Source organism: Dioscorea cayenensis, unplaced genomic scaffold, assembly GCF_009730915.1.
Source record: "Dioscorea cayenensis subsp. rotundata cultivar TDr96_F1 unplaced genomic scaffold, TDr96_F1_v2_PseudoChromosome.rev07_lg8_w22 25.fasta BLBR01000683.1, whole genome shotgun sequence".
NCBI lineage: Eukaryota > Viridiplantae > Streptophyta > Magnoliopsida > Dioscoreales > Dioscoreaceae > Dioscorea > Dioscorea cayenensis.
In genome coordinates, this window is record NW_024087074.1 from 1235 (window position 1) to 27886 (window position 26652).

At 42.9% G+C, this 26652-nt stretch overlaps 2 non-coding genes across 2 annotated transcripts; one reads left to right on the top strand and one right to left on the bottom strand.

The window, feature by feature from the left end:
* Window positions 1-9448: 9448 nt before the first annotated feature.
* LOC120254878 lies at window positions 9449-9555 on the bottom strand. Its single transcript, XR_005534784.1, has one exon. It is a non-coding gene; the product is annotated as a small nucleolar RNA R71 (small nucleolar RNA).
* A 10593-nt stretch (window positions 9556-20148) lies between these two features.
* On the top strand, window positions 20149-20255 carry LOC120254879. Its single transcript, XR_005534785.1, has one exon. It is a non-coding gene; the product is annotated as a small nucleolar RNA R71 (small nucleolar RNA).
* Window positions 20256-26652: the final 6397 nt, after the last annotated feature.

Sequence of the window (26652 nt, forward strand, 5' to 3'; positions counted from 1 at the left end):
TAGTTGGCACATCCATTTGGAGGGGCACAAGGGCAGTCACACTCGAGCATTCTGACTTATGCACATAGAACAAGAGCTCCACCAACTTGTCTATCATTAAAGAATATGATCACTCTATGCAAAAGACCTGTTCATTCAGCGTAGCCGAGAAATCAGGAATTTAGAGGATCCACACGGGCATGTGGAAATTATCCACGTCCCTAAGGAAATTCTACATGGGCGTGTGACAAATCCACAGGCCCGTGTAGTCGCCCGATTCTAGCCCTATTTAAAGCCGATTCAGCCCCGATTTCAGTATTTGTTTTCTCCATCTTTTCCCCAACTTGAGAGAGGGCTTCGGCTAGGGTTTTGAGGGGTATTGGCTAAGGTTTTGGAGAGGTTCTACGGCTCTGACATCGTCATTCCTTAGGAGGAAGATTGGCAGGGGAGCTTCCGTTGAGGTGTATCCTATACCGTATGAGGGAATCCTTGGACGACGAGTAGAGGACTTTCCATAAGACCATCAACATGACCATCGAGAGGGTTTCTTTATGGATTCATTGCTTTTACATTCTATGTCTTTGATTGTACTTAGCTCCATGGAGAACTAAACCCCTAGTGGGTACTTGGGTATTTGTGAACCATAGGATGTATTTGTTTCATTGAATCTCTTTATTATGCTTTCAATTAATTGATGTTTATTGTGAGTTCCAACCTTGAATGCTTGATTGTATGAACATTTCCCCTAGAGTGACACTAGGGTTGAGAGTTCTTGTTGGTAACCTTGTGAGTAAGTGACACACCCCGAGCGTTAGATAAAACTATGTTGGAGAGGGTTGAGAGGGTGAGTTGAGAGGTATAGGAGCGTCCCCTTTCCCCTCCGACGTGATAGATTCTACCTCTGTTCCTCAAGTTCTTTGCAGCCATAATAGAGTGAATGGTCTAAGGGATGACCCTCCGCTGGAGCTTAGTTGCGCGTGCAATGGAGTGAAGAGATGAGGTGATCTTAGTATCTAGGGCTTAATTGTGGTTAAGGATCTTCCACCTGGACCAAAAGGTTAGGTCTATAATTAGGAAGAGATTTATCATTTGGAATCCCTAGAGCTCTTTGCAACTCTATTCGAGTGCGAGGTTGAGAGGTTATCTAATATCTCCTCTGGGACATGAATAGAGTTAGGCATAGTTGACCTTAGATTTGGGACTAGGTGATTAAGGATTTCCACGACTCACCATTGCATCGATTAGGAAGCATAATAGGGGTTCTTACACTTGAACAATTATCTTAGGCGGAGTATTATCCGAGTACCCCATCTTTATCGATTGCCTTACCTCCTCCTTTTCTCGTGCTCTCTTACTTGTTGTTTTTACTTTTGAGAATTGAATCATTTTCACACTTATCACTACTGACCTTTCACATAGCTAAGAATCAGATTAAGTGTTTTTATTCCCTATTGCCCGTGGATTCGATACCCGCTCATCCATGATTATTACTTCGACAAACCCGTACACTTGCGCGATATACGCAAGGGACCTTGTCAATTATATTTTCATCGAGGTAATGCAAACAGGCACACATTTACGTCATGGACCTCCTTTTTTCTTTAATAACAGACATGTTTGTGGACAACTTGTTCTATATGCACAAGTCGGAATGCTTGAATGTGACTGCAATTATGCCCCTCCAAATAGTTGTGCTAACTCTTATACGAGGAGGTTGGCACACATTCCTGCATCTGGAACCCGACCTATGTCTTCGGGTTTGAACCTTAGCAAAATTTCCTCCAAATTAGGGCATTATGACCCACATTGGCTTCTTTCTCTCATAATCGGCCTCACAACCCTGTGATAAGTGCTTGAGTAGACATATTTTTATATATGTTTTACATGCATTGAGCGTCATTTTTACAATGGTTTATGTCTCATATTGTGTATTTGGTGTTCTTTTATGCATATAGGTTGTGAATGCCTTGAAGAGTAAAAAGGAAGCAAAGATAGGCTATAAAGACACAATGTTGGGAGTTCTTGTTCAATTCAAGGATCAAGACACGAGAGCAGTTCATAAACGTGGAGATGTGTGCCAACTTCCAAAAAGATTCAAGTAAATTCACAATTTGGAAGGGCACAAAGGCAGCCACATCTTCATATTTCTTCTCTTTGTGAAGATTGCAAGACCTCTCAAAGATACGTCGATGAAGAAAAGTTTTATAACCTACCACATGGACGTGTGCCCGGACATGTGGCCTTAAGAGAAGAGTGTTTGGATCTCGTTTTGTGAAAAGTACTGTAGCAATTTCAATGTAACACTACTGTAGCAAAATTACTGTTCACGCGGCCGCGTGGAAATTTCTGCAGCCCACGCGGCCGCGTGGAAAATCCACACGGGCGTGTGAGGGCATGTGACAGACGCGATCTAAGCCCTATAAATAGCCATTTTGCCCTATTCTTTCTCATCTCTTGTGCGGCTCTTGAGGGGTGAGACGGCTAGGGTTTGGAGAGGAGGTCTTTGCGGCTTTGGAGACACTTCGTCACCAACTTTGATCGATTCCTCCTCCGTCATAGCATCAAGGAAGCCACCGGTGAACCAAGCTTCGACTGGGTCTTTCAAGGCGTCGAAGCTCTCCATCAAAGGCCATCGGTTCATATATAAGGGGTTTATTTCTATGGTTTTTAATGTACTTTCATTCATTGATGGTGTGTTTTTGTATGTTGCTCCATGGAGAGCTAAAACTCTAGAGGGTATTTGGGCTTATGAACCCTAGGATTCTCATCTTTTGTGGATTTGCTTAGTGTTTCTATTTAATCCGAGTTTGATTAAGTTTTAATCTTGTATTCTCATTGCTTGTTTGTTTAATTAATCCTTGTGGTTGATTGGATTTGCATGATTTGTGACTTTGATGTGAGAGAGGTCTCCATTAGAGTTAGAACTTCAAGGTTAAAGAGGGTTGAGAGGGTGAGTCATGAGATAGTGGAGTGTCCCCTCTCCCTTCCGATTGAGCGTATTCTATCTCCGTTCCTTAAGCTCTATGCAACCATATTTGGTGTGAGAAGTGAGATTGAGAGATTTCTCTGCCGGGACCTTGTAGGGTGTTAGGATCCTTCACCGGGAATTAGGGTTGGATCAATCTTTAGGAATCGGATACAACTCTTGGAATCCCTAGAGTGCTTTGCAGTCATATGTTGTGTGAGGTGTTGAGATTGAGCGATTTCTCCACCTTGACCTCGTAGGGGACTAGTATCGGTGATCGGGAGGCCGGATCCGATTATATTTGGATTTCCACAAATTAACTTACTCATCATAGAAACACTTTGCTTATTCGGTACCTAATACCTGAATCCTAGGGGGAGCATTGCCCGAATACCGCACTTTTACTGATTGAAATCTCCATCCATTTTACCCTTGCATATTTGTCTCCGGTATTCATTTCTTCACACATTAGATCACCACACCTTTCCATTTATCATTAGGTTAGAAAGCAGAGAAGAAGTTAGTACTAGTAGCCCTGTTCCCTGTGGATTCGACTACCCACTCACCGGGGTAATTATTACTTCGACACCCGTGCACTTGTGGTTTACACGCATATTCGGACGTGTCACCCTACCTGAATGAAAGTAACATAAATATAACCATATTAGCATTAAAACCCAAGAAAAGTAATGCTCAACACAATGATAGAACACTTCATATTCTTATCGCACGAGCACTTATCAATATTACTTGGCAAGCTTGCCTGTGGTCTTTCCGATAAGGGCTTCGCAATTTGACCCACTTGATTTTCTAGGTTGTGTAATAAAGCGGTGTGGTTGCAAAGTGTTTCCTCGACCGATTGGAACCATGTATCTGATGATTGCACAAATCTAGTCAAGGCTTTCTCTAAGTCATTTATTCAAGTTTCAAAGCCGGACACTCTATTGTCCATGTTTGGGGCTTGTTGTTGTTGGAAACCTGGTGGAGCCATGGCCTTTGGTTGTCCTTGGTTGCTCCACAAAGAGTTGGGATGATACTTCCAACCTTGATTGTAGGTGTTGCTATATGGATTACCTTGGTTCCTCATTGCATTACCGTCAAAGTCAACTTTCTCCACTAAAGATACATCACCAATAGAGATCAGGAAATTAGAAGAATCATGTCCTCCGCCACACCCGGTGCAAGTAGTCACGGCCGCCACTCTATTCAAAGTTAGAAGGTCTAACTTCTTACTCAATGATTCCACTTCTGCTGCCAAAGACGTGACTGCATCTATTTCATGGAGCCTGGCCACCTTTTTCCTTTCCTACGCATTCCACTGATAACTGTTCATGGCCATGTCTTCTACTAACTGTTGGGCTTCTTCTGAGGTTTTACTCCCCATTGTACCTCCCACGGCAGCATCTAGTAATTGCCTTGTACTCGGATTTAACCCATTATAGGAAGTTTGAATGATCATCCATTCGGGAATTCTTTGTTGTGGGAACCTCTGCAAAAGGTCTTTGAAATGCTCCCATGTGTCAAACAATGATTCCAATTCCATCTGCACGAACAAGGATATCTCATTGTGAAGCGTGGCCAACTTTCCCAGAGGGAAGTATCTAGCAAGAAAAGCTTCGACCATCTCATTCCAAGTCGTGATGGATGATTTTGGCAAGGAATGAAGCCATCGCTTGGTTCTTCCATTTATAGAAAATGGGAAAGCCCTCAATCTAATAGCATTATCCGATACACCGTTAATCTTCAGCATATCACAAACTTCAAAGAAGTTTTCTATGCGGTTGTTTGGATCCTCATCGGTCAAACCATTGAACTGCGCTGACTGCTGAATCATCTGGATAAATGTTGGTTTCAGCTCAAAGTTCAAAGCAATAATCAGGGGTCACACAATGTTAGATTATGTACCCAGTACTGATAGTCTGGCATAATCAGCTAATGTCTCTGCTGTTCATTTTGCTCAGACATGTTGCCAGATCCTTCAACTTCCACTTCAGCTAGATTTGATGGTTCTTGCACAGGTTCTTTCCCTTTTCTTCATATTGTACATTTGAGTTCGAGATCTTCTTTAATTAATATCGAAGGATTCCCTCGGGTCATAACCTGGAGCTGTACCAAAAGAAGAAGAACAAATCAGAACGATGATAGAAAAAGAAGATGTGAAATAGAATGAATGAACGAATAACTTAGAAAACACAGTGCAAAGTATCTCTAAACACCTACTCCCCGGCAACGGCGTCAAAAACTTGGCAACGCCCTTTGTGCATGTCCCGCAAGTGTACGGGTTTGTCGCGTAATAGGCAAGAAAGAAATACTTAAATTATTTCTTAACCAAGTGAAGATGAATAATGATTATGTTGATAAGATGAAATGTAATCAAGAATAAAAAAAAACAAGAAAGAAAAGCACAAGTAAGTGAGAAATAAGGCAATCGATATAAATGGAGTACTAAGATATTGTTCCGCCTAGTACAATCGTTTCAAGTGCAAAACCAACTATTATGTCTCCTAACTTATGCATTAATAAGCTGTGGAAATCCTTCAATACACGGTCCCAAATCTAAGGTCGACGGTGACTAACTTTATACCATGTCCTGGAAGAGAAATCGGATAATTTCAACACCTCGAACTCAGATAGAATCGCATGGAATTCTACGGATTCCAAGTGATAAACCCTCTACCTAGATATGGACCTAACCCTTTGGTCCACGTGAGATGTCCCTAGTTAGAATTAAGCCCTAGATGCTAAAATCACTTCAACGCTTCACTCCGTTACCTCTACAACTAAGCCGCAGCGGAAGGTCATCCCTTAGCCCATTCACTCTACGATGACCGGAAATAACTAAAGGAATTGGAGGTAGTATAAATCACATCAGAGGGGAAAGGGGACGCTCCGCTACCTCTCGACTCACCCTTTAACCCTCTCCAATCTAGCTTTGTCTAACCCTTATGGTGTGTCACTCACTCACAAGACTTACCAATATGAACTCTCAACCCTAGTGACACTCTAAGGGAGGATTCATTCAATCAAAGATTCAAGATTGGAACTCAAATAAAACATCAATTAATGAAAATATAATAGAAGGTTTAATAAAACAAATACATCATAAGGTTCACGAATCCAAGTACCCACTAGGGGGTTTAGCTCTCCATGGAGCTAGTTAGAATCAACAATGCAATCGAATGTAAAAGCAAGTAATCCATAGAAAACCCCCTCGATAGTCATGATGATGGTCTTGTGGAGAAGCCTCGTCTCCTCCAAAGGTTCCCTAGTCCGGCCTAGGACACACCTCGCCGGATTGGTGCCGATGTAAGCTCTCCCAATAACCTTCTTCCAAGTGGAGCGCAATGTTGAAGCTAAAAAACCTCTCCAAAAACCCTACCAATACCTCTCAAAACCCTTGCCGCAACCCCCTCTCAAGTTTGGGAAAGAATGAAGAAAAGAATGCTGAAATCGGGGCTGAATCGTGGCTTAAATAGGGCTGAAATCGGGCATCCACACGCCCCTTTTGATTTACCGCATGGCCGTGGAATTTCTGCAGGGCGTGGATAGCTTCCACACGCTAGTGTGGATTCCCTGGAATTCTCTTTTTCGGGTGGCTATGTAAAGTACCTACTACAATAATTTGCTACATTGTTTGCTACAATACTCTGCAATGCCGGACCGAAACACTCCTGAATCCATTTTTTCATCGAGTTAACATCAACGAGCACATGTTTACGTCGTAGATCGCTTTGCTTTTTTCAATAACTGGCCTCATTGGAGAAAATCCTACTATTTATGCACAAGCCGGGATAGTGTGTTCATGATCTACATTTGTTTTTTTTTTAACATTCGACTTCACAACCCTATATGCATGAAAGTAACACAAATGCACAAGTACTATCGCTAAAACCTAATCAACGCAATGCTCATTATAAGTAAAGAACACTTCGCATTCTTATCACACAAGCACTTATAATAAGTGCTTGTGTGATATGAATGCGAAGTGTTCATTTCTTATGTTGAGCATTACTTTTCTCAGGTTTTTACACTAATATGTGTGTTTTTATGTTACTTTTATGCAGGTAGGGTTGTGAGGCCGAGTATGAAGAAAATAGGCCAATGTGGATCATAATGCACCTATTTTGGAGGAAATCTTGCTAAGGTTCAAACGCAAAGACATAGGTCAGGTGTGAGATGTTAGAGTGTGTGCCAACCTCCTCGCATTCGAGTGAGCACATCCATTTGGAGGGGCACAAAGGCAGTCACACTCCAGCATTCTGACTTATGTACATAAGAATAAGAGCTCCACCAACATGTATATCAATGAAGAAGCAAGTAATTCATGATGTAAATGTGTGCCTGTTTGTGTTTCCCCTATGAAAATATGGAATTGGGAAGTTATTCAGGTAAAAGGCTGTAGCAGAGCACTGCAGCTTGCACTGTAGCAACACTGTTCACAGACGCCAGAGAAACCAGAGAAACAGAGAATCCACACGGCCGTGTGGAAATTATCCACGCCCGTGTGGAAATTCCGCACGGGCGCATGTACCGCCCACGGCCGTGGAGTCGTCCGATTCCAGCCCTATTTAAAGCCGATTCAGCACCGATTTTGGTATTCTTTTCTCCATCTTTTCCCCAACTTGAGAGAGGGCTTCGGCTAGAGTTTTGAGGGGTATTGGCTAGGGTTTTTGGAGAGGTTCTACGAATCTGACATCGCGCGTCGTTTGGAAGAAGGTTATTGGGAGAGCTTTCGTCGGCATCGATCCGACGTGGTATATCCTAGGCCGGACAAAGGATCCCTTGCGACGAGTAGAGGACTCTCCATAAGACCATCGACACGATCATTGAGGGGGTTTCTTTATGGATTCATTGCTTTTACATTCGATTTCTTTGATTGTACTTAGCTCCATGGAGAGCTAAACTCCTAGTGGGGACTTGGGTGATTGTGAACCCTAGGATGTATTCGTTTCATTGAACTTCTTTATTATGCTTTCAATAAATAGATGTTTATTGTGAGTTCCAACATTGAATGCTTGATCGTATGAACATTTCCCCTAGAGTGACACTAGGGTTGAGAGTTCTTTTTGGTAACCTTGTGAGTGAGTGATACACCACGAGCGTTAGACAAAGCTAGGTTGGAGAGGGTTGAGAGGGTGAGTCGAGAGGTACAGGAGCGTCCCCTTTCTCCTCCGATGTGATAGATTCTACCTCCGTTCCTCGAGTTCTTTGTGGCCATAATAGAGTGAATGGTCTAAGGGATGAATCTTCGCTAGGGCTTAGTTGCGCATGCAACGGAGTGAAGCGTTCAGGGGATCTTAGTATCTAGGGCTTAATTGTGGTTAGGGACCTTCCGCCTGGACCAAAGGGTTAGGTCTATAATTAGGAAGAGATTTATCACCTGGAATCCCTAGAGCTCATTGCAACTTTATTCGAGTGCGAGGTTGAGAGGTTATTTAATCTCTCCTCCGGGACATGAATAGAGTTAGGCATAGTTGACCTTAGATTTGGGACTATGTATGTAAGGATTTCCACGACTTACGGTTGCATTGATTAGGAAGCATAATAGAGAGTTCTTGCACTTGAAACGATTATCCTAGGTGAAGCATCATCCGAGTACCCATCTTGATCGATTGCCTTACCTCCTCCTTACTTTTGCTCTCTTACTTGTTGCTTTTAATTGTTGAGAATTGAATTATTGTTACACTTATCATTGTTGATATTCCACATAGCTAAGAATCGAATTAAGTGTCTTTACTCAATACTCCCTGTGGATTCGATACCCGCTTACCGGGGATTATTACTTCGACAAACCCGTGCACTTGCGGGATATACGCAAGGGGATCTTGTCAAGTTTTTGGCGCCGTTGCCGGGGAGGTTGCCGTTTAGAGATACTTTGCACTTTGTTTTCTTAGCTATTTCACCACACATTCTAATTCATATCTTCTTATTCTATCATCGATCTGATTATCTTTTTCTTTCTTTTGGGTGTAGCTCCAGGTTATGACCCGAGGGAATCCATCAATATTGATTGTAGGAGACCTTGATCTTGAACGAACACTTAGAAGAAAAGGGAAAGAACCTGTGCAAGAACAACATAATGCAGCTGATTTGGGAGTACAAGGATCTGAAAACATGGCAGAACAAAATGAGCAACAACGAACACTATCCGATTATGCCAGACCTTCAGTGTTGGGGACACAATCGAGTATTGTGCATCCCCCAATTACATCTCAGAACTTTGAGCTAAAGCCCGCATTCATCCATATGTTGCAGCAGTCCGCACAATTCAACGGTTTGGCCGATGAGGATCCAAACAGTCACATAGAGAGCTTCCTCGAGGTGTGCGACATGGTAAAGATAAATGGTGTGATGGATGATGCCATCAAATTGAGAGCCTTCCCATTTTTCTTAAAGGGAAGAGCAAAGTAGTGGCTACACTCATTACCTAGAGCATCAATCACTACATGGGAAGACATGGTAGAAGCTTTTCTAGCCCGTTAGTTTCATCCCGGAAAATCAGCAAATCTTAGGAATGAGATCTCATCCTTTGTGCAGTTGGAATTGGAGTCTCTATTTGAGACATGGGAAAGGTTCAAGGAACTCCTGCGAAAGTGTCCGCAACATGGATTCCCGGAGTGGATGATTGTTCAAACCTTCTACAATGGTTTGAACCCGAGTACAAGGCAACTCTTGGATGCGGTGGCAGGAGGTACCTTAGGTAGCAAGACCCCCGATGAGGCTCGTCAATTGATTGAGGAAATGGGGTTAAATAGCTACCAGTGGAACGCTAGGGAGAAGAAAAAAGTGGCTGGTCTCCATGAAATTGATGCGGTAACTTCATTGGCGGCCCAAGTGGAGAGTTTGAGCAAGAAGCTAGATCTTATAGCTTCGAATAGAGTTGCGGCCGTGACCAATTGCACCGGTTGTGGTGGAGGACATGCTCCCTCTGATTACCCAATCGTTATTGGTGATGTTTCTTCAGTTGAGAACGTTGACTTTGTAGGTAATGGCATGAGACCTCAAGGGAATCCATACAGACAACACCTACAATTCAGAGTTGGAAGAATCATCCCAATTTTTTTCATGGAGTAATCAAGGACCACGAAGACCATGGGGCCATCGGGTTTCCAACAACAACAACAAGCCCCTCAAGTGGAAAAACGAATTTCGGGGCTTGGAAACCCCGAATGACGATTTGGAGAAGCACTTGGCTAGATTTGTTCAATCGGCAAATACAAGGTTTGAATCAGTCGAGGCTACACTTCGCAATCACACCGCCTCCTTGCACAACCTTGAATATCAGGTGGGGCAAATTGCGAAGTCTCTATCCGAAAGGCCACATGGAAGTTTACCAAGCAACACGGAAACCAATCCTAGAGAACATGTGAAGGCGATCACTTTGAGAAGTGGGCGTGAGGTTGAAAGGAGGCTTCTGAGTGAAAAGCCGAAAGAACATGCACCCGAGGTTGTAGACGTTGAGGAGGGAGTAAACAATGAGAAAGAGGTGCATCCCGACCATTCAAGCCAAGAATCCCTTACCCCTCTTGATTGAAGAATGACCAAGGGGATGAACAGTATAAGAAGTTCCTGAGTCTGTTCAAGCAACTCCACATCAATATTCCTTTTGTAGAGGCATTGGCTCAAATGCCTAAGTACGCGAAGTTCCTGAAAGACCTATTGACCAACAAGAGGAAATTGGAGGAGAGTGCTTCAGTGGTGCTAGATGCTTCATGCTCGGCTGTGTTGCAAAAGAACATGCTGAACAAGAAGAAAGACCCGGGAAGCATCATCATTCCGTGTAACATCGGCAACTTAGTTGAGGAAATGGCATTGGCGGATTCAGGGGCAAGTATCAATATCATGTCATATACTTTCTTCCAAAAGCTAGGCTTAGGAGAGACTAGGCCTACTCGGATGACTTTACATTTGGCGGACCGAACGGTACGACATCCGAGAGGCATCATTGAAGACGTGCTTGTCAAGGTGGACAAGTACATTTTCCAGTTGACTTTGTAGTGTTAGATGTCGATGAGGATGCGGATGTATCCTTGATACTTGGGAGACCGTTCTTGCGGACTTCCAAAGCATTGATTGACATGGACGACGGAGAACTCACATTGAGAGTTGGAGATGACAAGCTCACATACCGCCTTGCTGAAGCCATGCGGCTTTATCTTGATTTCGATGACACTTTATACTTTCTAAACACTACTGATGAGCTTGTTGATGAATATGTGCAGGAAATGTTCAACCCGGATCCATATGAAGGTTTGTTCGACCAAGATGAGAGCAATGAAGAAGTAATGATGCTTGGTTCGACTGGAGAAGAAACATCTACCCCGGGGATCTTGAAGACGGTGCTCCAGAAAATGAAGAGGGCTCGGAGATGCCACCGAAAATGCTCCAAGATTGTTGGAGACATACATGAGCCAAGGAAGTTGGACGAACCATTGCTAGGTGATCTGAAGCCCGAGAGTACACCCTCTACCCTCAAGAGACTTTGCTCATCATGCTTTCAAGCCATGGGTAAGAGGGTAATCTTCATTTATGAACCCCTGTGAGGTAAAAGAGATACGTCAATCTTAGTGACGTTAAACAAGTGCTTCTTGGGAGGCAATCGAAGTGTTTATTGTTCTCGCACCTTTTAGTTTAGTTTGTTTTCATGAATAAACTGTTAAGTGTTGGTGTTTCAATTTTTAAGTGCTTGTGCTACGATGTTGTTGTGGGTTTTTAAAAGAACTCATTGTGTGTTTTGTTGAGAGTTGGCGAAGTTTAGTCGTTTGACTTCTATTTCGTGTTTTTATCTGGTAAATTTTGCATAATATAGCAGGCTCTGAGTGTTGAGAGGGTGAGTCGAGAGGTACAGGAGCGTCCCTTTTCACCACTGATGTGATAGATTCTACCTCCGTTCCTCGAGTTCTTTGCGATCATATTAGAGTGAATGGTCTAAGGGATGAATCTCCACTGGGGCTTTGTTACGCGTGCAACGGAGTGAACCGTTGAGGGGATCTTAGTATCTAGGGCTTAATTGTGGATAGGGACCTTCCGCCTGGACCAAAGGGTTAGGTCTATAATTAGGAAGAGATTTATCACCTGGAATCCCTAGAGCTCATTGCAACTTTATTCGAGTGCGAGGTTGAGAGGTTATTTAATCTCTCCTCCGGGACATGAATAGAGTTAGGCATAGATGACCTTAGATTTGGGACTATGTATGTAAGGATTTCCACGACTCACCATTACATTGATTAGGAAGCATAATAGAGAGTTCTTGCACTTGAAGAGATTATCCTAGGTGAAGCATCATCCGAGTACCCCATCTTTATTGATTCCCTTACCTCCTCCTTACTTTTGCTCTCTTACTTGTTGCTTTTAATTGTTGAGAATTGAATCATTGTCACACTTATCATTGTTAATATTCCACATAGCTATGAATCGAATTAAGTGTCTTTACTCCCTACTCCCTGTGGATTCGATACCCGCTCACCCGGGATTATTACTTCGACAAACCCGTGCACTTGCGGGATATACGTAAGGGGACCTTGTCAACTTATCAGGTTGTATGAGGCGGCATTCACAGATACTGAGGAGTACGCTCAGTTACTGACAGACTATCTTGGCGCCTTGACCCCGCAGAGGGCGTATGGAGTGCTATACGGATAGGGGCAGTATGAGCCAGGGGTGTCCAAGGCCATGTGCCTTTCTCGACTTGCATATCGATATTTGCATGCCATTATGAGCTGGTCGATGAACAGCCGTGGTGACAGTACCAGTGTCCTGAGCCGGCAGGAACTCCTATATCTTTATTCGATGGTTCTGAGCACACCGATCCATCTGGGAAATACCATCACTGAGTATTTACGACATCAGGGGCAGTATGCCAGATTAGGAGTGATCTTCTCGGGCCCCTACATCATGAGATTGGTTATGGGTATGGGTCTTATGACTGTGATTAGGGGACTAAGAAGGCGAGTATACCTGTTCCCTTGGGTATAGAGACATTGAGGTTGATGGGGATGGTGCGCAGGGTTCTGTCCGGTGTATATGCGCTAATTACTCCTAGACCCAGAAGTAGCAGAGGGAGAGGATGATCTGGCCGAGGGTTCTCAGCCGACACAGATGGAGACCGAGGCACCTCCTGTGGTAGAGGAGCCAACCCTAGTACGCATGTTTTCACCATCTCAAGATTATGATCGATTTGAGAGGCTCGAGAGTGGGGTGGGGGTGTTACGGACAGAGATTGCAGAGGTCTGAGCTACAAAGGCCATATAGTGCACAAAGTTTATGGCACGTTTTGACACACTAGAGCAGATTCTTGAGTGAAACATTGCCTCATTGTTTGTTCAGTGACCACAGACTCCCCCAGTTCCTCCGGCATCACCATCACCTGATCTGCTGGCAACATTCGATTATCCAGCAGTAGCAGCAGAGCCTACAGCTGATGACTTTGACACTTGACTTTATTTTTCATCGTCTTTATTACTTTTGCATTCATTTTAGACTTGTATACTCAGAAAGGACTTTCCTTCTGAGTTTATTTTTCATTTTGTGGTATCGAGTTGTATTCATTGCTTTACCTGTTATGTACTCGAGTTGTTTATTTTTATTGAGATTCACTGAACCTCCTTGTGAATGCATGCAGATGGTCTTGTTAGTATGGGAATTGAGAACTAGTCATGGTCGTGTCGATGGTCTTGTGGAGAGTCCTCTACTCGTCGTCCAAGGATTCCTTCATCCGGTATAGGATACGCCTCGATCGAAGCACCCCTACCAACCTTCTTCCTAATGGAATCACGATGTCGGAGCCGTAGAACCTCTCCAAAACCTTGGCCAATACACCTCAAAACCCTAGCCGAAGCCCTCTCGCAAGTTGGGGAAAAGATAGAGAAAAGAATAATGAAATCGGCTTTAAATAGGACTGGAATCGGGCGACTACACGGGCGTGTATGATGTCACATGCCCCTGTGGAATTTCAACACGGGCGTGGATAATTTCCACACGCCCGTGTAGATTCTCTGTTCCTCTGATTTCTCGGCCGGTTGTGAACACTTTTATTGGGGTAACACAAACGGGCACACGTTTACGTCGTGCATCACTTGCTTCTTCAATGATGTACATCTTGGTGGATCTCTTGTTCTTATATGCATAAGTCATAATGCTCGAGTGTGACTGCCTTTGTGCCACTCCAAATGAATATGCTCACTCGAATACGAGGAGGTTGGCACACACTCTAGCATCTCACACCTGACCTATGTCTTCGCGTTTGAACCTTAGCAAGATCTCCTCCAAAATAAGTGCATTATGATCCACATTGTCCTATTTTCTTCATACTTGGCCTCACAACCCTACCTGCATAAAAGTAACATAAAAACACACATATTAATGTAAAAACCTAAGAAACATAATGCTCAACATAAGGAATGAACGCTTCGCATTCATATCGCACAAGCACTTATCAACCTCCCCCACACTAGAGCTATTGCTTGTCCTCAGGTAAACATTAAAACATTCTGTGCATCAATGAAGAAAATGTTGAAAGTGCTTGGCCTTAGGTTCACCAAAGTATACAAAGATAGCATTCTACAAGTAAGGAAAATTTCAACACTAAATACGAAAAATCAATGCTCTAGCTAAAAACTTGAATAAAAAAGGATAACAAACCCGAATTTCGTGTAAGTGTGTGAACTCACTCAAAACACCCCAAGTTATACTCCTCAAAGTTCTAAGTGCAAGGGACTTATTTATCTACACAAGTGATAAAAAATTTTAAAAGATGGTAGTAGCTTCACACATCCTCTAAGGTAGCCCTTTCCAAAGCGGCCGCTAAGATGGCTTTCATACTTTCGAGGTGGTAGCTTTTTCTCTCATAAAGGCATAACTAGTATCCGACTTGTGAGAGTAGCTTCATACTTCATATGTGGTAGCCCTTTCCACCCAACAAATACAACTAAACAAAAAACTATTTTGTTCCTTCTTTTCATTTTTTTCCTTTTCAAAAAGACGTAAACATAACTAGTCCCTTTAACCTCAAACATGAGTTTCCAATAGAGTTCAAAGAGTGAGTAGTGCACTAATTGTAAATCGGGCAAAAATTCCTAAAAACTCAAGCAAGAACTAGAGCATGAAAAACATTTAATGTTAACAATTCTCCTAGACTTAAGAATACAAACATTGCAACTAAGGTGAACCGCCATTGGCTATGTGAGCATATATCAATCAAGAACAATAGAAAAGATGTGCGCATTATGAAACTCCCCCCCACACTTAAGTTGTACATTGTCCTCAATGTACACATGCAAGCTCACTCAAAATATATCATTCAAAAATAGATGTGGGAGAAGCAATCAAAATAATACTCCCCTAACTCCTAGTGTTGCGTTTGATGAAGCTAATTATTGGGAGTAGTGTTCCAACGGGTTGTGAATCTCGCACGGCCAAGTGCCAAAGCACCTTGGCCATGCCCATGACTAAGTCTCAATTTCCAAGAAGACAAGACCATCTGCACGCATACACGAGAGGGTTCAGTGAAGCCCAAGAAAAACAAAAATAACTCGAGTGTATAAAAGATGAAGAAATGAATACAATTCGATAATGCAAAATAACATAAACTCAGAAGGAAATTCTTTTTTGAGTGAACAAGTCTAAAAACAAGAAAATAAGATAAAGTAAAATAAATGAAAGTAAAAGAAAGGTCAAGTGTCGAAGTCGCTCTCGGTCTCCGCTGCTGCTGCTGCTGAAGTGGAAGCAAATAGTGGGACCTCTGGTGCTGGGGTCGAGGATGGATGTGCTGGAGGCACTAATGATCCGGATCTCAGGAGATCTCGAAGGAAATCAAATCGGGCCATAAGATCTGTGTACTGAGCCGACTGCAAAGCTCGGAGCTCCTCTATCTCAGTCCGAATCTCCCTAACATCGGTCTCCAGCCTTTCGATATGATCATAGGCTCGAATACCTTGTGCAACAGAAGATGGAGGAGTCTACTGGACAGCCCCCGTAGTATCTCCTTCGCTTCTGGTGGTCTCAGCGGTTACTGTATTGAGAATATAAACCCCTGGCCCAAACCTCCGTACCAACCCCAACATCCTGATCGTATCGAACGTAAGAGCGGTGGGCACAACTGTCCTCTCAGCACCACGTAGAGCGTCGCCCAAACCCATTCCTAGAGTGAGTCTGGTGATATAAGGGCCCACAAATAGTAGACCCAGTCTCGTCGAACGACCCTGGTACTGCAAAAAATCTGCTAGAATGCACCCTAAGTGAAGTGGTACATTGCGAGCCATGGAGTATAAGAAAAGCAGATCCAGTCTAGTCAAAGCGGCTGTGTTATCTGCTCGACCTGTCACAGACCTGCTGATGACTGCGTGTATGTATCTGTAACTGAACCGGGAGAAACTAAAAGCCTTCGATAATCCCAGTTCGTACTCCCCACGCCCACACAAAATCCTGTATGCATGATATGGGGTGACTGACACTGGAAAATCTACTGGTAGTCGGCCATACTCCACGGTACCTGTATAAGCGACATCGTACAAGCCCGTCATAATCGAAGACTCAGTGATGCTCATGGAGAATGGATGTCCGAATGCCCGAAACTGTATCGCCTCTGTAGTGTCAACTCTCCCATGTAGCACTCGAAACTCAAAGGACGCTAAAACCTCTAGCGTAAGTGTGCGGTAAGCTGGTTCACTAATTGTCAGCAGCCTCCTCCAGCTTCCCACTACCAGCATCTCATCAATCTCATTAATTACCTCATCACCCTGCTGAATATGTTGAAGCACTTGTACATCCGCCAAGCAAGTCTGACCAAACCCGAGTGCTGAAAGTCTCTCGAAGCGAGCCTGATGCTCGGGGTTCGAGAATTCCATATATATCGGCTCGGGTGAAGTAAGTCTGAGGCGCTTAACTTCGTTCTTCTTTGCTCGAGGTGCCATAGCTGGAGTGCAAAAGATGAAAACAGTAAAAAATCTCAGAAACAATATAGTGCAGAATTCCACACAGGCCTATGGATATTACCCACGCCCGTGTGGCTCTGCAGGGCGTGAAACTCCCGCATGGGTGCACAACAAATCTTAACAATTCAATTATAAAACCACTTCTAAATGCTTACTATAGATCCATCATGCATGAAAACTCGCATTTAAAAGCATTCAATCCGTGAAAAACCATAATTGGCGAAGAAAAGAGGATAAAAGGATTACCGAAAAGATGAATATGAAAACGTCTGAAATTCGGTAAGATTAGTGAAGAAAATTCCTCCAATTAGCGATGAAGGGTCGGAAAAATAATCGGGAACCGTTTTCCGGGGACTGGAGATGAAGAATGAGACGGATCACAAGGTTTTTAAGTTAAAAATCGCATCTCTTGGAATTCTGTGTATCCCCATGGGCGTGTGGAAATTACCCACGCCCGTGCGCCTTACTTCGAGAACGCCACAGGGGCGTATACACGTCCCTGTGCTTTCTCGGGAAAATGCTCCTTTGACTCTGACTGATCTCAGACGGACATGCTGAAAATACCCACGCCCGTACGCCAAACCCACAGGGGCAGACGCACGCCCCTGTGGCTTCCCTGGTCATCTGAGAAGAATATCAAGTAGCACACACGCCCGTGTGAAAATTCCCCACGGGCGTGGGCATTCACATGCCTAAACTCATAGGGGCGGCCGCACGCCCCTGTGTTTTCTCGGGATGGAGGGAGCAACCTGTAGAGTTTCGCACGGGCATGCGGAAATTACCCACACCCGTGCTTGGTTTACAATGTCACCCATAGGGGCGAGTCCACGCCCCTGTGTGTTCTCGAGAAAATCTGCCAAACTCTGCAGGAAGGTACACGCCCTTGTGGAAATTACCCACGGGCGTGCGCCAGTCCCATGGTCGTCCACAGGGGCAGCCGCACACCCTTGTGCCCTCTCTGGAAGAGTTCACAGCACACACTCACGGGCTTGTGGAATTTCCACATGCCCGTGTGTTTTCTCTGGATGACTTAGAAAAAAACTTGTAGGCTCTGCAGAACTAGTCTGAAAATGTTTACACACTCAGAGCCTGCCCTATTGTGTAAGATATACCAGATAAAAACACAAAATAGAACTCAAATGACCAAACTTCGCCAATTCTCAACAAAACATACAATGAATTCTTTTTAAAAAACCCACAATAAAATCGCAGCACAAGTACTCAAAAATTGAAACACCAACACTTAACAATTTATTCATGCAAATAAACTAAACTAAAAGGTACGAAAACAGTAAACACTTGGGTTGCCTCCCAAGAAGCGCTTGTTTAACGTCACTAAGCTTGACGTATCTTTCTTACCTCACGGGGGTTCATGAATGAAGGTTGCCCTCTTACCCATAACTTGAAAGCATGATGAGCAAAGTCTCTTGAGGGTAGAGGGTGTACTATCGGGCTTCAGACCACCTAACAATGGTTCGTCCAACTTTCTTGGCTCATGTACATCTCCAACAGTCTTGGGGCGTTTTCGGTGGCGTCTTCGAGCCCTCTTCATTTTCTGGAGCCCCTTCTTCAAGATTCCCGAGGTAGATGTTTCCTCTCTAGTCGAACCAAGCATCATTACTACTTCATTGCTCTCCTCTTGGTCGAACAAACTTTCATACGGATCCAGGTTGAATATTTCCTGTATATATTCATCAACAATCTCATCAGTAGTGTCTAGAAAATACAAAGTGTCATTAAAATCGAGAGAATGCCGCATGGCTTCAGCAAGGCAGTAAGTGAGCTTATCGTCTCCGACTCTCAATGTGAGCTCAACGCCATCCATGTCAATCAATGCTTTGGAAGTCCGCAAGAATGGTCTCCCAAGTATCAAGGGTAGATCTGCATCCTCATCGACATCTAGCACTACAAAGTCAACCAGAAAAATATACTTGTCCACCTTGACAAGCACGTCTTCAATGATGCCTCTCGGATGTCGTACCGTTCGGTCCGCCAATTGTAAAGTCATCCGAGTAAGCCTAGGCTCACCCAAGCCTAGCTTTTGGAAGAAAGTATATGGCATGACGTTGATGCTTGCCCCTGAATTCGCCAATGCCATTTCCTCACCTAAGTTGCCGATGTTACACGGAATAATAAAGCTTCCCAGGTCTTTCTTCTTGTTCGGCATGTTCTTTTGCAACACCGCCGAGCATGAAGCATCAAGCACCACTGAAGCACTCTCCTCCAATTTCCTCTTGTTGGTCAATAGGTCTTTCAGGAACTTCGCATACTTAGGCATTTGAGCCAAAGCCTCAATAAAAAGAATGTTGATGTGGAGTTGCTTGAACAAACTCAGGAACTTCTTACACTGTTCATCCCCTTGGTCATTCTTTAATCTAGAGGGATAAGGGATTCTTGGCTTGAAAGGTGGGGGTGACACCTCTTTCTCTTTGTTTGCTCCCTTCTCAACCTATACTACCTCGGGTGCGTGTTCTTTCGGCTTCTCACTGGGAAGCCTCCCTTCAACCTCACGACCACTTCTCAAAGCGATCGCCTTCACATGTTCTCTCGGGTTGGTTTCCGTGTTGCTTGGTAAACTTCCATGTGGCCTTTCCGAAAGAGATTTCGCAATTTGCCCCACTTGATTTTCAAGGTTGTGCAAGGAGGCGGTATGATTGTGAAGTGTAGCCTCGACTTATTCAAACCTTCTATTTGTCGATTGAACAAATCTAGCCAAGTGCTTCTCCAAATCCGTCATTCGGGTTTCCAAGCCTGAAATTCTGTTTTCCACTTGAGGGGCTTGTTGTTGTTGTTGGAACCCCGATGGCCCCATCATCTTCTGTGGTCCTTGATTACTCCATGAAAAGTTGGGATGATTCTTCCAACCTGAATTGTAGGTGTTGCTGTATGGATTCCCTTGAGGTCTCATTCCATTACCTACAAAGTCAACATTCTCAACTGAAGAAACATCACCTATGACGATTGGGCAATCGGAAGGAGCATGTTCTTCACCACAACCGGTACAATTTGTCACGGCCGCAACTATATTCGAAGCTATAAGATCTAGCTTCTTACTCAAACTCTCCACTTGGGCCACCAATGAAGTTACCGCATCAATTTCATGGAGACCGGCCACCTTTTTCTTTTCCCTAGTGTTCCACTGGTATCTATTTAACCCCATTTCCTCAATCAGGGGTCTTGCTACCTAAGGTACCTCCTGCCGCGACATCCAAGAGTTGCCTTCTACTCAGGTTCAAACCATTGTAGAAGATTTGAACAATCATCCACTCCGGGAATCCGTGTTGCAGAGACTTGCGCAGGAGTTCCTTGAACCTTTCCCATGTCTAAAATAGAGACTCCAATTCCAACTGCATAAAGGATGAGATCTCATTCCTAAGCTTTGCTGATTTTCCGGGAGAGAAATAACGGAATAGAAAAGCTTCTACCATCTCCTCCCATGTAGTGATTGATGCCCTAGGTAATGAGTGTAGCCATTACTTTGCTTTCCCCTTTAAGGAAAATGGGAAGGCTCTCAATTTGATGGCATCATCCGTCACACCATTTATCTTCAAAGCATGTCACACACCCTCGAGGAAGCTCTCTATGTGACTGCTTTGGATCCTCATCGGCCAAAACCGTTGAATTGTGCGGATCGCTGCAAACGATATGGATGAATGCCGGCTTTTAGCTCAAAAATTCGAGCTGTGATTGGGGGACGCACAATACTCGATTGTGTCCCCAACACTCGAAGGTCCGCGTAATCGGATAGTGTCCGTTGTTGCTTATTTTGTTCTGCCATGTTGTCAGATCCTTCTACTTCCAAATCAGCTGGATTAGGTTGTTCTTGTGCAGGTTCTTTCCCTTTCCTTCGAATTGTACGTTCAAGCTCAGGGTCTCCTTCAATCAATATTGATGGATTCCCTCGGGTCATAACCTGGACCTACACCAAAAGAAAAGAAAAAGAAAATCAGAACGATGATAGAATAAGAAGATATGAAATAGAATGTGTAGTGTAATAGGTAAGAAAACAAAGTGCAAAGTATCTCTAAACACCTAACTCCCCGGCAACGGCGCCAAAAACTTGACAAGATCCCCTTGTGTATATCCCGCAAGTGCACGGGTTTGTCGAAGTAATAATCCCTGGTGAGCGGGGTCGAATCCACAGGGAGTAGGTGATATAAGACACTTAATTTGTTCTTAGCTATGTGGAAGATCAATAGTGATTAGTGTGAAATTGATTCAATTCTCAACAATAAAAGCAACAAGTGAGAGAGCAAGAATAAAGAATAGGGTAAGGTAATCGATAAAGATGGGGTACTCGGATGATGCTTCACCTAGGATAATCGTTTCAAGTACAAGAACTCTCTATTATACTTCCTAATCAATGCCATGGTGAGTCGTGGAAATCCTTACATACATAGTCCCAAATCTAAGGTCAACTATGCCTAACTCTATACATGTCCCGGAGGAGAAATCGAACAATCTCAACACCTCGCACTCGCATAAAGTTGCAATGAGCTCTAAGGATTCCAAGTGATAAATCTCTTCCTAAAAGTAGACCTAACTGTTTGGTCCAGGTGGAAGGTCCCTAGCCACAATTAAGCCCTAGATACCAAGATCCTCTTAACGCTTCACTCTATTGCACGCGCAACTAGGCCCTAGCGGAGGTTCATCCCTTAGACCACTCACTCGATTATGGCAACAAAGAACTCGAGGAACGGAGGTAGAATCTATCATACCGGAGGGGAAAGGGGACGCTCTTGTACCTCTCGACTCACCCTCTCAACCCTCTCCAACCTAGCTTTGTCTAACGCTCGTGGTGTGTCACTCACTTACAAGGTTACCAACAAGAACTCTCAACCCCAGTGTCACTCTAGGGGAAATGATCATACAATTAAACATTCAAGGTTGGAACTCACAATAAACATCAATTTATTGAAAGCATAATAAAGAAGTTAAATGAAACGAATACATCCTATGGTTCACAATCATCTAGGCACCCACTAGGGGTTTAGTTCTCCATGGAGCTAAGTACAATCAAAGAAATCAAATGTAAAAGCAATGAATCCATAAAGAAACCCCCTCGATGGTCGTGTCGATGGTCTTGTGGAGAGTCCTCTACTCGTCGTCCAAGGATTCCTTCGTCCTGTATAGGATACGCCTCGATCGAAGCCCACCTACCAACCTTCTTCCTAATGGAATCATGATGTCAGAGCCGTAGAACTTCTCCAAAACCTTGGCCAATACCCCTCGAAACCCTAGCCGAAGCGCTCTCGCAGGTTGGGGAAAAGATGGAGAAAAGAATACTGAAATCGGGGCTGAAATCGGGTTTAAATAGGGCTGGAATCGGGCGACTGCACGGGCGTGCATGATGTCACACGCCCCTGTGGAATTTCCACACGGGCATGGATAATTTCCACACGCCCGTGTGGATTCTCTGTTTCTCTGATTTCTCGGCCAGCTGTGAACAGTGCTGCATTGGGGTAACGCAAACGGGCACTCGTTTACGTCGTGAATCACTTGCTTCTTCAATGATGTACATGTTGGTGGATCTCTTGTTCTTATATGCATAAGTTAGAATGCTCGAGTGTGACTGCCTTTGTGCCCCTCCAAATGAATGTGCTCACTCGAATATGAGGAGGTTGGCACACACTCTAGCATCTCACACCGACCCTATGTTTTTCGCGTTTGAACCTTAGCAAGATCTCCTCCAAAAATAGGTGCATTATGATCCACATTGGCCTATTTCCTTCATACTCGGCCTCACAACCCTACCCGCATAAAAAGTAACATAAAAACACACATATTAATGTAAAAACCTGAGAAAAGTAATGCTCAACATAAGGAATGAACGCTTCGCTTCACATCGATATCACGCACACTTTGTCACATGGCACCGACAAAGTGTACACCACTTCATCTCGACTTCACGTTAACTCTTTTCCTCGAAAAATAGGTGCATTATGATCCACATTGGCCTATTTCCTTCATACTGGATCACAACCCTATATGCATGAAATTAACATAAAAACACACATATTAGTGTAAAAACCCGAGAAAAGTAATGCTCAATATAGTGAATGAACACTTCGCATTCATATCGCACAAGCACTTATCACCATTTTTGACGCTATAGTAGCCATTGATTAGCGTGATGTCACGCCGCCCCGCTGGTCCCACTCATGACATACCGCCACGATAACCCAAGGGAGGTCCAACACTAACTCACCCCTAGATCACCGTAAGGCTAACCTCGCTTTCCCGTATAAAAACCACTATAACAATAATAAACATTCTAGCAATCCAATATACCCAAATGTTCCTACACAACCCATCACTTTAATTTAAAACCATGACAACAACCATTCACTTAGAGAGTATACATCTCATACACAACATAAAGCTAACCAACATATTTAAAAAGTATCAAAGAAGAAAGATACATATTAATATTAGGGTTGGTAATATCCTAGTGGATCCATCAACTACATGCCAAAAATATAAGCTTCATACACAGCCTTTAAGAAAAATACAAACCACTCCCGCCAAGCACTTCACGCTCTATCCCACTGCAGGTCACACCCGGGGAGGGAAAAAAATAAAGAGGGGATGAGTAACTAGGTTACTCAAAGGAGTGGCTAAAACATGGAGCTATATCCCATACATAATATATTAAAGTAAAAAAAGGTAAAAAAATATATTTCAACTCCTCAAAATATTCAATATACCTTGACTCGTCAAGTATAAATTAAGATATAAAATTTACAACAATGAAATGCTCGATAAAAACTCTTTTAAATCATCTCAAAAATCCATATGAGTAAGAAATCCAAGTTTATACTTTGGCTTAGTAACTCATAATTCAAAAAAATGTATAAATCATCGATTAAAATAAACAAATATATTTTTAAATAGCCTCGAAAAACCCTCCCTCACTAACCGCGGGTCATGTTAGGTCGAGCCACCAAGATGCGCATATCTTGGCGCTGGTCACTGGAAGTTCGTGTGGTGACTCAACAACCCAACTATATCCAAGTCGTGGCTCTACGCTCCCACCGAAATGGCATAACCGGGTTTGACAAAGATTCCACGCCACCTCTATACAGTCGGCCCGTGGAAACCATCCACACCTCACCGCAGTAAGTATTGGGGTTTCGTCACCATCAAAACCACCCTCGTCAAGAACATGAAGGCCGTAGCCCACCATTTCCATGGATATGTTCAAGACCCCACGGGTGTTTGCATAATAAAAATCCAAATATTCATTACAACCTAAAAAGGGTCCTTATTCGTGACTATGTTCACAAATCATGAATGAAAGCAATAAATAGCATTCTCGCCCGTAGGCTAAATATATTCATCAATAGGGAACAAGTATTCACAAATGCCAATCTCACTCCAAAAAGTCAACAACTTGTTCATAACCATTCAATGAAAACATTTTTCGTTAAAAAAACAAAGATACAAGAATATTCATTGAAAAACACATATGTATACCCTCAAATCAATTACATCATTTTCATGGTAATATTCAATTTGTTTTTACCCAAAGCTTTTTGGTCATCATAGGAAAAAAACATCAATCTTTTATAAGGATACATAATTCAAAACATATCTTCTAAAACATATTTTTTTCAAATCATAACAACAACATATGTATATTAATAATCTTTAGTAAAAACCATGAAGGAGATCAAATCATAAATCCTCATGATATCCAAATCCAATGAATAACATCTCAAGAGTTTTTATAGATAGAAATCTTGTCATTCAAAGGCTAATATATATATATGTATATATATGCATGATATATAGTCCATAATTTAGTAAATCCCACTCACAAACTTGGCGAGCTAACACCCTCCAAAGTTACTTGTCTATAATCTCTTTTCCTTTGCTTGAAGCTTCTCCTCCTAGAAGCCGCTAAACAACCAACAAAAAGCAAGATTCAACAACAATACTACAACCAATTAAAAAAAGAAGGAAAAATGTGCTTAAAATAGGAGTAAATTGTTTCTAGAGTTTTCTAAGCACTCTAATAAGAAGATATAACAAGAATGAAACCTTTAAAAATCCTCAAAAATCAGCAAAAAGAACAAAAAGGAATTCAACTTGGGTCGGTGCTACAAGAACCCGAACCCTTGAGATGCAAGATGTCTCTCATTTCCTCACCAAATCATGGTTTTTACAACCTTAAAATGATTCTAATCTTTAAATCACTTCAATAACTAAGATTTCTCACAAAAAAATTTCAAAGAATCACAACAAGGATGAGAGGAGTGAAAAGGAGGAAGTTGATGTAGCCTAACTCACCGATAATCCTCTCTATGCCTTAATCGAACTCTTCTTCTTGTAAGGAGATGAGATTTCCACTTCTTCTTTTGTTTGGGGATCAAAGATGAGAGGTTTGAAGAGAGAAAAATGAAGAAAAATCAGAGGAGAAGGAAGAAGGAGAAAAAAAGAAGCTAGGAATGTCCTAGAAGGTCCAAGAAGGTCAATATATATGCCAAGGCTCGTGGAGACCACTTTGAGGCCACTTCGAAATCTTTCACGGGCTCCATGCGCCCGCATGGAGGCCGTGAGGCTTTCAGGTTGGTCCATTTCAGCCCACAAAAATTGACTTTACTAGAAACCCTCACGGGCTTCCATGCGCCCCAGCATGGAAACCGTGGAGGCTTTCGTGTTAACCTCCAAAATGACTCTCTCCCACTTTTAAAAACCTCCCCAAAAACCATAACTAAGTTCCTAACACAAAAAGAACACTCAAAAATACTTAAACAACAAGTTAAACTCAAAAGGCAAAACATAAGCAAAGTAAAGAAAAAAAGTCGAACTCCCACATCCTACCCCCCTTAAAGAAATTTCGCCCTCGAAATTTAGCGTACCTCTAGTTCCAAACAAGAGGGCATATTTACTCTTCATCACTCCTTCTGGTTCCCAAGTTATCTCTTCTACAACATCATTCCTCCAAAGTACTTTTTACCATAGGTATAGTTCTTTCTTCAAGATTTTTTTCACTTGGTGATCCAAAATCTTCACCCGGTTGCACCTCAAACTTCAAATCTTCTCTTAACTCCACTCGGTGGTGTTTCAAGACAATGAGAAGAGTCGTGGATATACTTCTTCAACACGGAGACATGAAACACATTGTGAATCTTTTTCCAACTCGTGTGGTAATTTAATCGATAGGCTACCGTCCAATCTCTCTAGAATCAAAAAAATGGACCTATATATCGGGATTCAACTTTCCCCTACCTCGAAAACCGAATTACCCCTTTCCATGGAGAAATTTTTTTAAGAATACTCTATCACCAACTTCAAACTCCAAGAATCTCCTTCGATTGTCAGCATAACTCTTTTGCCTATCCTGAGCTGCTTTCAATCTATCTCTAATCACTTTCACTTTCTCAATAGTTTGATCAATTAATTCCACACTTTGAAGCTTCCTTTCTCCCACTTCATCCCAACAAAGAGGAGTCCTACACTTCCTTCCATACAAGGCTTCGTATGGAGCCATACCAATGCTTGCTTGAAAGCTATTATTATAGGCAAACTCCACCAATGCTAGGTGTTGATCCCAACTTCCTTGAAAATCTATAACACAAGCTCTTAACATGTCTTCAAGGGTCTCGAATGGTTCTTTCTCGATTGACCATCCGTCTCGAGGATGATAAGCAAGATTAAACTTTAAAGTTGTACCTAGAGCCTCCCTGAAATCTTGGCCAAAAAAACGAGAGGTAAATCTAGGGTCTCGATCCGAAACTATCGAAACCGGTACTCCATGCAATTTCACTATCT